This window comes from Dermacentor andersoni, chromosome 6 (genome assembly GCF_023375885.2).
Source record: "Dermacentor andersoni chromosome 6, qqDerAnde1_hic_scaffold, whole genome shotgun sequence".
Taxonomy (NCBI): domain Eukaryota; kingdom Metazoa; phylum Arthropoda; class Arachnida; order Ixodida; family Ixodidae; genus Dermacentor; species Dermacentor andersoni.
In genome coordinates, this window is record NC_092819.1 from 144,624,470 (window position 1) to 144,637,336 (window position 12,867).

Genomic DNA, 12,867 nt, shown 5'->3' on the forward strand with positions numbered 1-12,867 from the left:
ACAGGCCTGGAGTGCGGCCTGATCCCGTTGACCAGAACCGGTGACGCACTCCCTCACCAGAGCGGGATTGGCCACCCTGGTGCAGTACTTGGCCACAGCCTCCTATATGAATACAACAATCAAGCCCCGCCCTTCAGTCCCCAGCGGCTGCGAAGCAACCGACCATGGCGGTGGTCAGACCTGTGACGCAGCAGAGGGAGCTAATACTTGGGTCCGAACAGGCCGCCATTGGAATCCGAACCTGGCAGATTGAAGGTCGTACAGGGCTAGACGCCTATATCTAGCCATGATGATCAGCAAGTCGAAAGATTCTATGAAGACGTGGAATCGGCGATGGGTAAAGTCGAAACAAAGTACACTATACTGATGGGCAACTTCAATGCCAGAGTAGGCAAAAGGCAGGCTGGAGACAAGTCAGTCGGAGAATATGGCGTAGGCTCTAGAAATAGCAGGGATTAGTAGACTTTGCAGAACAGAATCATATAGGGATAATGAATACCTTCTTCCCCAAGCGGGATAGCCAACAGTGGACGTGGAGGTGCCCGAACGGCGAGGCTAGAAATGAAATAGACCTTAAACTTTACGGTAACCCTGGCATCATACAAGATGTGGACGTGCTCGGCAAGGTGCGCTGCAGTTACCATAGGATGGTAAGAACTCCAATTAGCCTAGACTTGAGGAGGGAACGGAAGAAACTGGTACATAAGAAGGCGATCAATGAGTTAGCGGTAACAGAGAAAATAGAAGAATTCCAGATCAAGCTACAGAACACGTATTCGGCTTTAACTCAGGAAGAATCTCGTGGGCATCATTAAGGTGTGTGCAATAAAAGTTGGTGGTAACTCCGTTAGAGAGGATACCAGTATGCTATCGCAGGAGACGAAAGTTCTGATCAAGAAACGCCAATGTATGAAAGCCTCTAACCCTACAGCTAGAATAGAACTGGCAGAACTTTCGAAGTTAATGAACAAGTGTAAGACAGCTGACATAAGGAAGTGTATAGTATGGATAGAATTGATGCTCTCAGGAACGGAGGAAGCCTAAACTCTGTGAAGAAGAAACTAGGAATAGGCAAGAATCAGATGTATCCGTTAAGAGACAAAGCCGGCAATATCAATACTAATAAGGATGAGATAGTTCAAGTGGCTGAGGAGTTCTATAGATATTTATACAGTACCAGTGGCACCCACGACGATAATGGAAGAGAGAATAGTCTAGAGGAATTTGAAATCCCACAAGTAACGCCGGAAGAAGTGAAGAAAGCCTCGATGCCGCGGAGCCGTGCAGAGAGCAGTGCCCGATACGTGGAAACACGAAAACGACCGGCGCGGGCGACTGGAGCCTTTGCACGGAAACGGCTGCGACGGCACCTCTGGCATGTTTTCGCACCCGGCCGACGCAGTCGTACCTGACAGTCACTTTGTGTGCGCGCCGTCCGTGCATTGTTCTGCATGCAGCCAACCTTGAGGGTCCTATTAGATCTTGGCGTTGAGTGCAGGAGTTGGCCGACGTTGAGGAGGATTTTGAGAACTGAAGGTTTATTTACATTACTTGCAGTAATAACGCAAAGTAATGAATAGTCATAAAGACATCGACGGCTGGCAGCAAATCGGATGCTGCGGCCCGTGGCAAGAAGAACGAAAAAAAACTCTTCTCCCTGTCTCTGAACTTTTCAGAGACAACTCTGAAAAGTTCAGAGTTGGCAGACCAGCTCTGGGCCGTCCGGCAAGCCAAAGATGCCGCCCGAGTCCAAGGACTTGGAGCCGCCACCTGAGGCCACCACAACGAAACTGCCGGCCATTCATTAATAAAGTTTCTTCTCTCTCTCTCTCTCCCTGTCTCTCGCTCTTAACCCCTTCGGTCTCTCGGGGTCACGTCATTTTCGGCCAATCGTCTAGCCAGCTCAGGTGTCGTTATTTTCCTCCAACTGTATGTGCCCGTGCAAGTACCGTCACATTCGGCCAATGGGGACGCTCGAAGGGCTGCATTGTCCGAGGATTGACTTGCCTCCGGCGTCGCCTCCTCGCCTCGAAACACTCAGCTGGAGGTGACTGGTTGTTCTCGAACGACCTTCCAGAGCCACAAAACAGCTTTGCTCGTGGCCAAGATCAACTACCTGGAGCCGTGCCAGCCTCCCGTTGCACTTTCGGGAAGAGTGAAATAGGGGGGGGGGGGGGGGGAGACAATAGCTTGACGTGCGGCGCATGAGGTTGGGGTCGCCAACCTATTGACGGGTCCGGTAACGTGGTAGACGATCCCCGGCGCAATATAATTGCAATGCGACGGTGACTAGATGTGGTCGGGGAACTTGAGTGAGGCCAGGAAAAGGGTCCGTATCCAGCAGTCCGGAGACACTTGAGTTTGGCCTAGTTAGTGTTTACCGCATATCATATTGACCGCTAATAAAGACGAAGACAGGGGAAGTGAACACGAGATGACGACACGGGCGGTAACTTTCAACTGAGTTATTCACTGCAACACGTGGCAATGTATAGACAAATATGACATGGGCAGAACGGAGCAGAAAGACCACTCATCGGTCTAGCGAGGCAACCACTTATCAAAAACTCCAATTGAAGCACCCTAATGGAGGTGTCACTAACACAGTCTTGGTCTTTCTTATATGATATGCCGCAGTCACTTTGCGCCCAGTCTGGTCCTGGCTGTGTATTGCTTTGTGTTTCCGTCAGTAAATGAGATGGAAGTCACATTGAGGGATCCCGAAATGTGTGTGCACGACTGTGGGCACGTTTCGCGAGGTCATTTCACCCTCGGCTGTACTGTCAATCAAGGGGAGCGATTCATTAGTGATGGTTAGTTTTGTTGTCTGCGCGGTGTTTTCAAGACCATGTCTGGTCGCCAAAACTGTGGCCTCTATCGGACCGTGTCGGCTTGCCTGATTTTTCTGAGTAGGCGATTGGTGAAGAAGCCTGCGTCTCACAAAGGTGTGCGTGTCCCCTGGATGGTGTAAAGACCAACTTAAGGAAGGAGCCCGAGTGTTTTGGGGAGAGCGAGGAGACACCCCTCGACAGCACCACTTCACCACGGGAGGCTAGGTCAGTCAGGCAGGCTGCCGACGACCGATATGGCATCGCCTCGTGTGTAACATGTGTATAGTGTAAATAAATTATTACGAAGTTAATAAACCTAGGTTTTCGCATATCTTTCGTCGTCGTCGTGCCTGCCCATCTACACTGGCCCCTACAGGAGCTCATCCACTTTCATCGTGCTCTACCTGCAGAGCTGATGCGTCCAAATGTTAACAGTTGCATCACTTCGCTACAGTACAATAAACATACTACACCTACACCAAATTTTTCAGCGACGGTTCGAAGACATGAATATTTTTGGGAAGCCCAGTCGTAAGACAAAAGCGGGAACAGACTGATACGATGCCATCACAAAACGACAGTAGTTTAAACATTCTCTGAGAGCAATGTAAGCCCTTCGCATAAAATATGAGCAGGAACAACTCAAAGACGATATTGTAAATCTTCTATCATGCATGCGTGAAACTAAATCCATCCGTTTGTGCTGGATTGAAAATCACATTGAGGCCCTCTAGAAATGAAAAGGCAAATGAGTGGGCTTCCAAACAAAATACCAAACTGTTCAGAAAATCGAGATATCTATGATGACGGGCTTCGAACTATTCGCCAAGCGCTGACATTCAAATGGCAACGTGAATCGACTTTGAGGAAAAACAACAAACTGCAGCTCACTAAACAGACCCTTCATGAATGGAAAACATGCTATAATCAAGAAGGCTCTCTCAAATAATTTGGTGTCTCACAGAGTCGTTAAAGAGTAAGCATTCTTTGGTGACTACACCAAGCAAAAATCCATGTCACGCGGAAAGTGTAATACCTTGTATCTGCACAAAAATACATAATTTGCGAAATGAAGACATTTAGCCGTTATAATAATGTAACTGTAGATGATTGGTAGCCTTACAAGCGATAATAAAAAACTGAAAAAATATTTTTAATGCGTCAGCATTCTTGGGCGAGTACGCTCGCAATTTTGTTAGCAAAATGGTCTGAGTAACGCGAAAAGCATGACATCTCACTGATACATAGGGATGGATGGATGGATGAAAAACTTTATTAGGGTCCTTTAGGGCGCGCTCTAGCACGCAGCGGGCCACTCCCACGTCGGGACAGGGAGGCCGAGCCTCTCCACCGCTTCGCGGGCACGTTGGACAGCTCATAACTGTTCTTCGAGATTGGGGCTGTGTAGGACCGCATCCCAGCGTGAAGAAGTGTTGCTTTCATCGCCGCGTAACGCGGGACATAGCCAGATCATGTGAGGTAAGTTCGCTAAGTCATTGCATAGTGCACATGCATTTGTTGTCTGAATTTCGTGGAATTTCTTGTGAAGAAGTAGGGGGTTTGGGTATGTCCCCTTCTGTAAAAGCCTTAGTGTCAAAGCCTGAGGTCTATTGAGTTTACAATGTGGGAGTGGATAGATCCTTCGAGCCAAGTAAAAGTGCTTAGTAATTTCGGTGTACGAGGAAGGAGAGTCCCGATTGTCAGTACCCCCAGCGTCACGCTGCCCGGTGGCTACGCGGTTGATGATCCCTCGCGCAGCTCCGTGTGCCAACTCATTGAGGTTGGGCGGGGCACGCTCGATCTGTCCCATGTGGGCTGGAAACCAGATCAATGTGTGTGGCTTGATCTCCCTGATTCCTAGTATCCCTAGGGCCAGCTCGGTTATGGTTCCTTTGGCAAATGCCCTAACAGCTGATATCGAGTCGCTGTAGATTTATGTCCTCTTGTCGTCCAATAAGGCCATCGCTATTGCAGCCTGCTCTGCGATCTCAGAGGACGTCGTCCGAATCGAGATTGCGTTCGTTTTTTGCCTTTCATGATCTACGCTAACTACAGCGAAAGCCTGTCCGTCGGCGTAGTGCGCTGCGTCTACGAAACTGTTCTGCGAAGCCCGTTCCCGAGCCTTTTCCAGGAGAGCCTTCGCGCGCGCCCGACGTCTTCCCACGTTGTGTTCTGGATGGACGTTTCGTGGGATCGGGGCGACAGTGATGCGGTCCCGCTGCTCTCGAGGGATGCTGCAGAACTTTGTTTTGATTACTCTGGGGGGAACGCCCAGCTCCTGTAAAATGTGTCTTCCAGCTTGTGTGGTAGATGGCCTGATGGACTGGGCCCTTTCCTGTGCTTCCGCTATTTCCTCTAGCGTGTTATGCATGCCAAGTTGAAGTAAGCGTTCCGTGTGAGTGTATATGGGGAGGCCGAGAGCTCTCTTGATTGCCTTCCTGATTAATGCGTTGAGCTTATCCCGCTCCTATCTTTGCCAGTTGTGCATGGCCGCGACGTAAGTGAAATGACATATTACGAACGCATGTACCAATCTCACGAGGTTATCTTCTCCGAGGCCTTGCTGCCGGTTGGCCACTCTTATGATCAGTCTGATGGCATTGTCCGTCTCCTTAGTGAGTCGCAGCACTGTCTGGTTGTTTGAACCACTCGACTCTGCCATCATGCCGAGAATCCGGATAGCATCCACCCTCGGAATATAGCCTCCATCGTTTGTGCGCAGTTTTATGTCGCATTCGGCTAGTGGCTTCCATCCCTTTGGTTTCAGGCCTCTGCGCTTGGGTCGATAAAGAAGCAGTTCCGACTTGTGCGGTGAGCACCGAAGGTCCGTGGACTCAAGATATCTCTCGGTAGCATCAATCGCTTCTTGCAGGGCCGTCTCTACCTGTCCGTCACTACCTCCCGTACACCAGATGGTAACGTCGTCTGCGTATGTGGTATGACTGGTAGCGTCGATAGCAGAGAGTGTCCTGGATAGACGAATCATAACGAGGTTAAAGAGGGTTGGGGATATGACTGCCCCTTGTGGCGTCCCCTTAGACCCCAGCTTCATCATGTCTGAAGTCAGGTCCCCGATCTTAAGGGTGGCTTCTCTGTCTGACAGGAAAGATCTTGTGTAGGAATGAAAGTGCTTCCCCAGGTTAAGGCTCGAGGTTGTGTTTAAAACGCATGAGTGAAGAATGTTATCAAATGCCTTTTCTAGATCTAGACCTAGTATGGCTCTGGTGTCCCGCGTATTACAGTCAATAATGTGATGCTTGATGAGCTTCATCGCGTCCTGCGTCGAGAGTCCGACCCTGCAGCCGATCATGTTGTGTGGATAAATGTCGTGGTCCTCCAGGTAGCGTGAAAGCCTGTTTAGGACTGCGTGCTCAGCAACTTTCCCCACGCAGGATGTGAGCGAAATTGGGCGGAGGTTATCGAGGCTGGGCGACTTGCCTGGCTTGGGGATGAGAATGGCGTTGGCTGATTTCCACAATTCCGGGTCTTTACCACTGCTCCATGCTTGGTTAATGATGTCCGTTAGGTATTCGATGGACTTCTCGTCCAGGTTCCGCGGAGCTTTGTTTGTGATCTTGTCCGGACCCGGAGCCGATCTGCCGTTGAGGGCGTGGAGCGCCTGCCTGATCTCCTCAATCCCGAATGCTGCGTCGAGCTGAGGGTTCTTGGAGCCTTCGTAGTCAGGGGAAGGTGGTGTAGGGCCCGATGCGACTGATAGGTACTTCTTCAGGAGTTTGGATAAAATTTCCTTTCTCGAATATTCTCGCTTGGCTGTGTGTAGAGTGCGCGCCAGTGTGTTGCGTTGGTTGGTTTTAGTGTTCGTCTCGTCGAGGAGATGCTTTAGGAGGTCAGGTGCCCCCGTTGCGTATCTTCCCGTCGATCGAGTTACACACCTCATCCCATTGCTGTTTAGAGAGGGCTCTGCAGTGTTCCTCTATAGTTCGGTTGATTTCCGATATCTTTTTTCTGAGCCTGCGGTTGAGCCGTTGTCCTTTCCACCTGGCGAGGAGGGACTGCTTGGCCTCCAACAGGTGAGCCAGACGACTGTCCATCTTTTCCACTGGAAGGTCGGTACAAACCTCTTTGGTGGTAGCTTTGATGTCGTGTCTAACCTGTACATCCCATTGTTCGAGGCTAGGCTTGTCCTCACTCTCCGTTCGCTCTTCCCTAATTTACTGATACATAGGGCTCCATAGAAAATGCATGGGGAACCCTATAGCACAGGTGGGCCAACTGAATGTCAAAGAATGCTTACACATTACTAGAGACTTCTCAGAGTTTCTGTATATTTACTTGAAAGCGAGCACAACAAATATTCGGTAAGTGCCAGAAACCGCTGACAACAAGCACTTATATCCCCAAACAATGTTTCTGAGTATTTAGGTAACACTTGATTCTTGCATTAACGCTAATCACTCCTTTGGTTCTATCTTGTCTTGTTACATGTTTTTATTGATGTTCCGAAGATTTCAGCTCTTGTGTTTACAGCAGGTCATTGCACTGGTTTTATTATGAAGTCCCCAATTTAACTCGCTCACTGATGTACCTCGCGCATTATAGCGTGAGTCGCTTCTAAGCAAGAAAAGAAAGAAAGAACACATTACCAGCCTATGTAGGTAGAAGTTATGGCAGGGAATGCGGCAACGTACTTTCGTGCATGAGACCTCAGACCTCCTGTGCTGCGGAATTCGCTATTCCTGGCATATGCTACGTACTTATATTCTCGAGAAGCAGCGTGTACTGGGTTCTATCTCGCTCTATTAACTGCGAGCATGACTCGTTGAGTTTTGACAAAGAGATCGTAGAAACCAGGTGATTGCATTATCGAGATGAGCGAGTACACACCACTTGGCTGTGATTCACGAGTGTTTTTTCGCCACTGTACAATGCATCCGGCACTTGTCCTGGTAACGCCGAAGAGGCACAAACGCGCCAACGTTGCCGCAGTACCCGAGCTATATGCGTTGGGCGTTCGGAAGCCCCAAGGATGATTAGGCATAGGCGCGCAGAAAGCGGTACGGCAATACTGCCCAAGAACGCGCGCTGGGCGCACCACAGTAAATGACACATTGATTATGTACTTCACAAGACGTCCCTGAATCATGTCGCGCCCCGTTACACAGGGTTATGCACATACCGTTCACGTGGCCCTTCAGTGGGCGTAATGTGGAACGATTGGCGGTCGCTCAAGATGGTGGTTGAGCGTGCACGTATCAACCACTATGAGTAAACAACACAGACATTGAACAGGTCAAACAACAGCGTTTTACATAAACGAGTCACATAAAGAGATACGAAGAGGGACAACCGCATAAGCTCTCGCATATCTCTCGGTGAAAGAGCCCCGAAATTTCAAAGGGAACCTTTCTTTGCCCAGCCTAACCACCACGTGGAAACATTGTTTGACGAAGTCGCAGTCGCGCGAAGTATTCTGACCTGCACGTTCCCGCGAACCATTGAAAGCACTTGCACTTTTCATCGTTGCCCCGTACCAATCGTTCTTACATTTTTAGGTTCAATTATCGGCCACGGCCGCCGCTTTCTGATGGAGGCTGTATGCGGAAAAGTTATCGGGTACACAAATTTAGGTGCAAGAACCTCAAGTGGGCGCAGTGAATTCGGAGCCCCCCGCTTTGGCGTCCCCCAAAGCCTGTGCGTTCTTTTAGGACGTCAAACCACACAATTTCAAAGGATCTGAGTTTTAATCGCAACGCAATAAAAGAAAGCGGAATTCAAGCAGTTGCCACAAGAAAGCGCGCTACCTAAAGAGCGCGTGACAGCCCGCGCACGTGCAAAAATACGCAACGCACTGGGACTTAAATAAACAATTCCCAAGACTGTCTTCATAACCCGCAGCAGTTGGAAGCAGTCTCGTCGTCGTCGATCAGATCCTGCACGGAGGTTGACCACCTGTCGATGCTGTTGGATTAACAATGGGCCAGTTTGGAGTCTTCGCAGAGGCAGCCGGCGTCCGATATCTGGTACTTGGGCGAAGGACCGCAGAGCAGGTCGTACACAAAATGGCAATATTGAGGCACGCCTCGCCGCAGAGCTGCCTGGCGCACCCACAGCGAACACTGCGCGTCGGCAACTGCAGAAAAAAAGGAAAAAAAATATATGTGCAATCGGTGTTTCTGCATGCGCTTTGGTACAACGAAGTACAAAACCCAACGCGCAGCCGCACAGAGACGAGAAGAAGGCACGAATACAAGCACTTTTCGCCGTCCCTTCTGGTTCCTTTGCGGTTATAATATCGTGATACGTCACCTAGTTCCAGTCCGCTGACGCACAGATACGGAAGTGGGGACGGAGAGGGGTGCAGAGGACCTTTGGAGTTGTAACAACCTTACTACCACCCCAAACTCGGAGCTCAACCGACCCAGCAAAACATAAACTGCCTAAGCTCTCACGCACTTACATTCAAGTACACGTTCGTGTGCTCCACCTGGCGCAATTTCAAACGATTCTTATGGGTTTTGTATTGTTCTTGCCTTGCGTCATTGGCTGACACGAAGCCGAACCCCTACCTTCACCATATCGGCCATTCGGCAGAATGACGATCAGAATTCGATGAAGGGAGAGTAAATAAATCCTTAGAAAATAGAGGTCGTGAAAGCTATAATACTCAACGCTCAACCATACGTAACTTTTCATAGCCGCATTGTTGTGTTAGTGTTTTAAAAAGAGTGAATCATTCGTTCAACCAATCAATCGTACCATTACCATACATCATGCATTATGCATTTGAAAATTAGTCGCACAGTAGGCAAAACGAATTGTGCAGGCTTAATTAGCGCCAATATAGTCAGAACTTAGCTAAATTGCACCGCAGACTCTCCGGGATCGGCACACCTAGCCCCTTGGATCAAAATAATGAAACTGCGCGTGAGATACGACACGGATAAGGCACGAAATGAGGGACTAATGAACACAAAAAAGAGGCAGAGTCAAAGATATACTGCATGTGCAATCATCAAATCATTCGAACCACCATGTACGTTGACCTTGTCTTTCTTTAGCGTCAACACTTAGTTAACCCTTTATTGTTTTAAGGCTTCTTAGGCATGGGCATCTCGCACGTGTTAACGATATGCTTTTTCCTCTTCGCTGTCAACGTTTCCTCTAGGGCGCCCCTCTCTTCTGTCTTTCCATATAGCCTTATACCCTTCTCCTAGTGCCTGCTGCCACGATTAGGCTATGTCACTTTCGAGACCTCGATACGCGCAGGAGGCGCGGCATGGCCCGTCTCAACTCAAGACTTCGAAAGTCGTTCGAAGCTCAAGCTGCTAGCAAAAACTGGCAGTGTGCACCTATGAGGCTATGTTCCAAGGCCCAAATAGCGCGATTCGCCTGAAGTAAATTTCTGGAGCAGAGGCTTCTACATAACCAGCAAGGAAGTTGAAAGACGCTTCACTTTTAGGGCCTTTTTATTGGGCCAGCGTCGAGGACAACTACGGGCGTCGGGAAGTTACGCCGACCTGCAGGGTGTGCGCCGAGTCATATTGTAGCAGGGGCCGCGATATAGTATACGTTCTTGTTGGTAAGTTCCGAAGGGGTTTATAACGGACAAACTAATTGCGGGCAAACTTGCATAACAACGTGTAATCTCAGCTTAACCTCAGACAGGGAATTAGTGGGGCAGCCAGGGGCAGTGGTGCAGGGGGAGGGGGGTCACACCGGGCACCTGCTTCACAACACCCTTTCGAAATTTCTGTGTTAGTATATGCGACCTGCCTCGCCTCCCTCCACCCCCCACCCCTCGCTTTCCGCGTCCCCAGTCAAGTGAGTGCCCCCTACCCACCAAAATTTCTGGCTATGCCACCGCATGCAGGGTCATCGTGTTCTCGCTATCAATCGTGCCTTAAGTTACGCTGAAACCACCACTCGAAACTGAAGCCTGTTTAATGTAAATGTGAACGCATGCCACTTGACTGCTACACCAACAGTTATCTTGTTCAAGCGGAGGCATTCTGCGGGCTAATAAAGCGATTGCTTATATAAAGGGGCACACTCTCAACTGTTGTATCGTTGGCAGTGCAGCACGTTAGGTCGACGCGGGGACATCCATTTAATAATAGGCTCCAGACATAGCCTATTGCTCTTTCTTACTTTCTGCCCCACCGTGGTTCCTTAGTCGCTGTGGTGTTGGGGTGCTAAGCACGAGGTCGCGGGATCGAATCCCAGCCACGGCGGCCGCATTTAGGTGGGGACGAAAACACCCGTGTACTTAGATTTAGGTGCACGTTAAAGAACCCCAGGTGGTCGAAATCACTGGAGTCTCCCACTACGGCGTGCCTCACAATCATATCGTGGTTTTTGCACGTAAAACGCCGTAGTTTAATTTTTTTTCTCACCTTCTGCACAGAAATCTGTCAAACTAGAGTACTATGTCTAACCACATGCAATATGTTGAGCGGTTAAGTGTAATCGGCCGAGGTTGCCAGCTACGTTGACACTGTTAGAAGTATATGTGTACTTACCTCCTCCTCTTTTCATGACTTTGCAGTGATTGCAATTCACGAACAGGACGTCGAACCAGGACACCTCGGATGCTGCGGGAAGCAGCACGCACAAAAGTTTGAATTAAAGTGTAGGGTCAGAATACCTCACGCTGTTTATATAGGGTGTTCCAGCTCACCTTAACCAAGCTTTCCAACAAAAAGAGGTAGTAAAAAAACACCGTTCAAGATACAATTTTATGACCAATGGTATTCGATCATCATACTACTGACGACCAAACGCCGTAGGTCTTACAATCGTATCTTCCATCGTGATTTTTTAAGCAGTTTTCATCCAACAGCTTGGCTAACGTTAGCTGGGACACACGTATACGAGCGCGCGCTTAAAGCCCTCGTATCCATTTCATGCGAAACCATCCCGCATGGCAGCGTTCTCAAATATCCTCCGTGGAGCAATACATAATTGCTGGCGTACCAATCCTTCCACAGAGGACGAAGTGCGGGAAAGTTTTCTGCTAGTGCTTATATTTAATGTCCTGAGATTCCATATACAGGGTGTTTTTTTTTTTAATTGCACCAAATTTTTAAAGACAGAAAAATATAGATCACGGTAACGTTACGTTTATCATTCCAGTGTACGGAATGACGGCCTCTAGATACGGAGCAATTTCCGCAATTACGTGCGTAATTAGCGAAGTTATGGTAATTAACTTTCTAATTATGAACAATGGGTGGCTACAGCAAATTAGTACTTTGAAGCCCGTCCTCGGCACCACCTATCCGAACGATTAAATGTTGAATCGTGGATTCACGTGGGAGCTACGCGAACAATTAGTTCCCCATGGCAGGCTCCTTGAGACCGAAACTGGATGAATAAAGAGCGTCTTTGTCATCGATGTCGCCCCCCCCTCTCCCCCGCCTTTCGTCACGTCTCCGAGGTCACCACCGGTCCGGCCCTGCGAGCAGCTTGCGTTATCTCTTTGCTGTCTGCGGCGTTGGCCTAAATCTTCAATGCCGGAGGGCCGCCAAACTTACTTCGTCATTCCCTTGGGCCCCTGAAACGGCATTTCGTTGGTGGAAGTGGACACGTGGCGCCCAATGGTATATGGCCCTCAAGAAGTTTTGTACTTAACGGCCGCTGTAGCTTAGTGGTTATGACGTTGCGGTTACGAGTTTAAGGTCGCGGGTTTCTGACGGGCACGAAATGCAAATAATTATCGTGTACTTAGATTGAGGTTCCTGTTTCAAAAACTAAGGTGGCTTTAATTCATCCTAAGTACCCGACCACGGCGTGCCTCAAGATCAGATCGTCGTTCTGGGTGGTAAAAGACTAAAATTTATTCAAAGTTTGTTCGTGGGTCAATAAGTTCTGAAATTTCTGCAGAATCGTTATCGTACCTGATCGTGTATGCTGTAGATACTCAGTACAGTTTGATGGTCGGTTTGTCACCTCTGGTTTATTAATATAAATACGTTATGAAGAGTTTAGGCTTTCCTTGATGTTATAATTTATTTTTAATAGGGGGATTTGCTTCAAGGCGTACATACTAAGGAATGAAAAGAAAAAAGACATCAAA

The 12,867-nt window shown here is 48.8% G+C and overlaps 1 long non-coding RNA gene across 1 annotated transcript; it reads right to left on the reverse strand.

Annotated features, from left to right (window-relative positions):
• Nucleotides 1-8,073: 8,073 nt before the first annotated feature.
• LOC129382670 (uncharacterized) lies at nt 8,074-11,379 on the reverse strand. Its single transcript, XR_008610708.2, has 2 exons — nt 11,312-11,379; nt 8,074-8,922 (listed from the first exon to the last, which is right to left on the reverse strand). It is a non-coding gene; the product is annotated as an uncharacterized lncRNA (long non-coding RNA).
• Between the last annotated feature and the right edge of the window lie 1,488 nt (nt 11,380-12,867).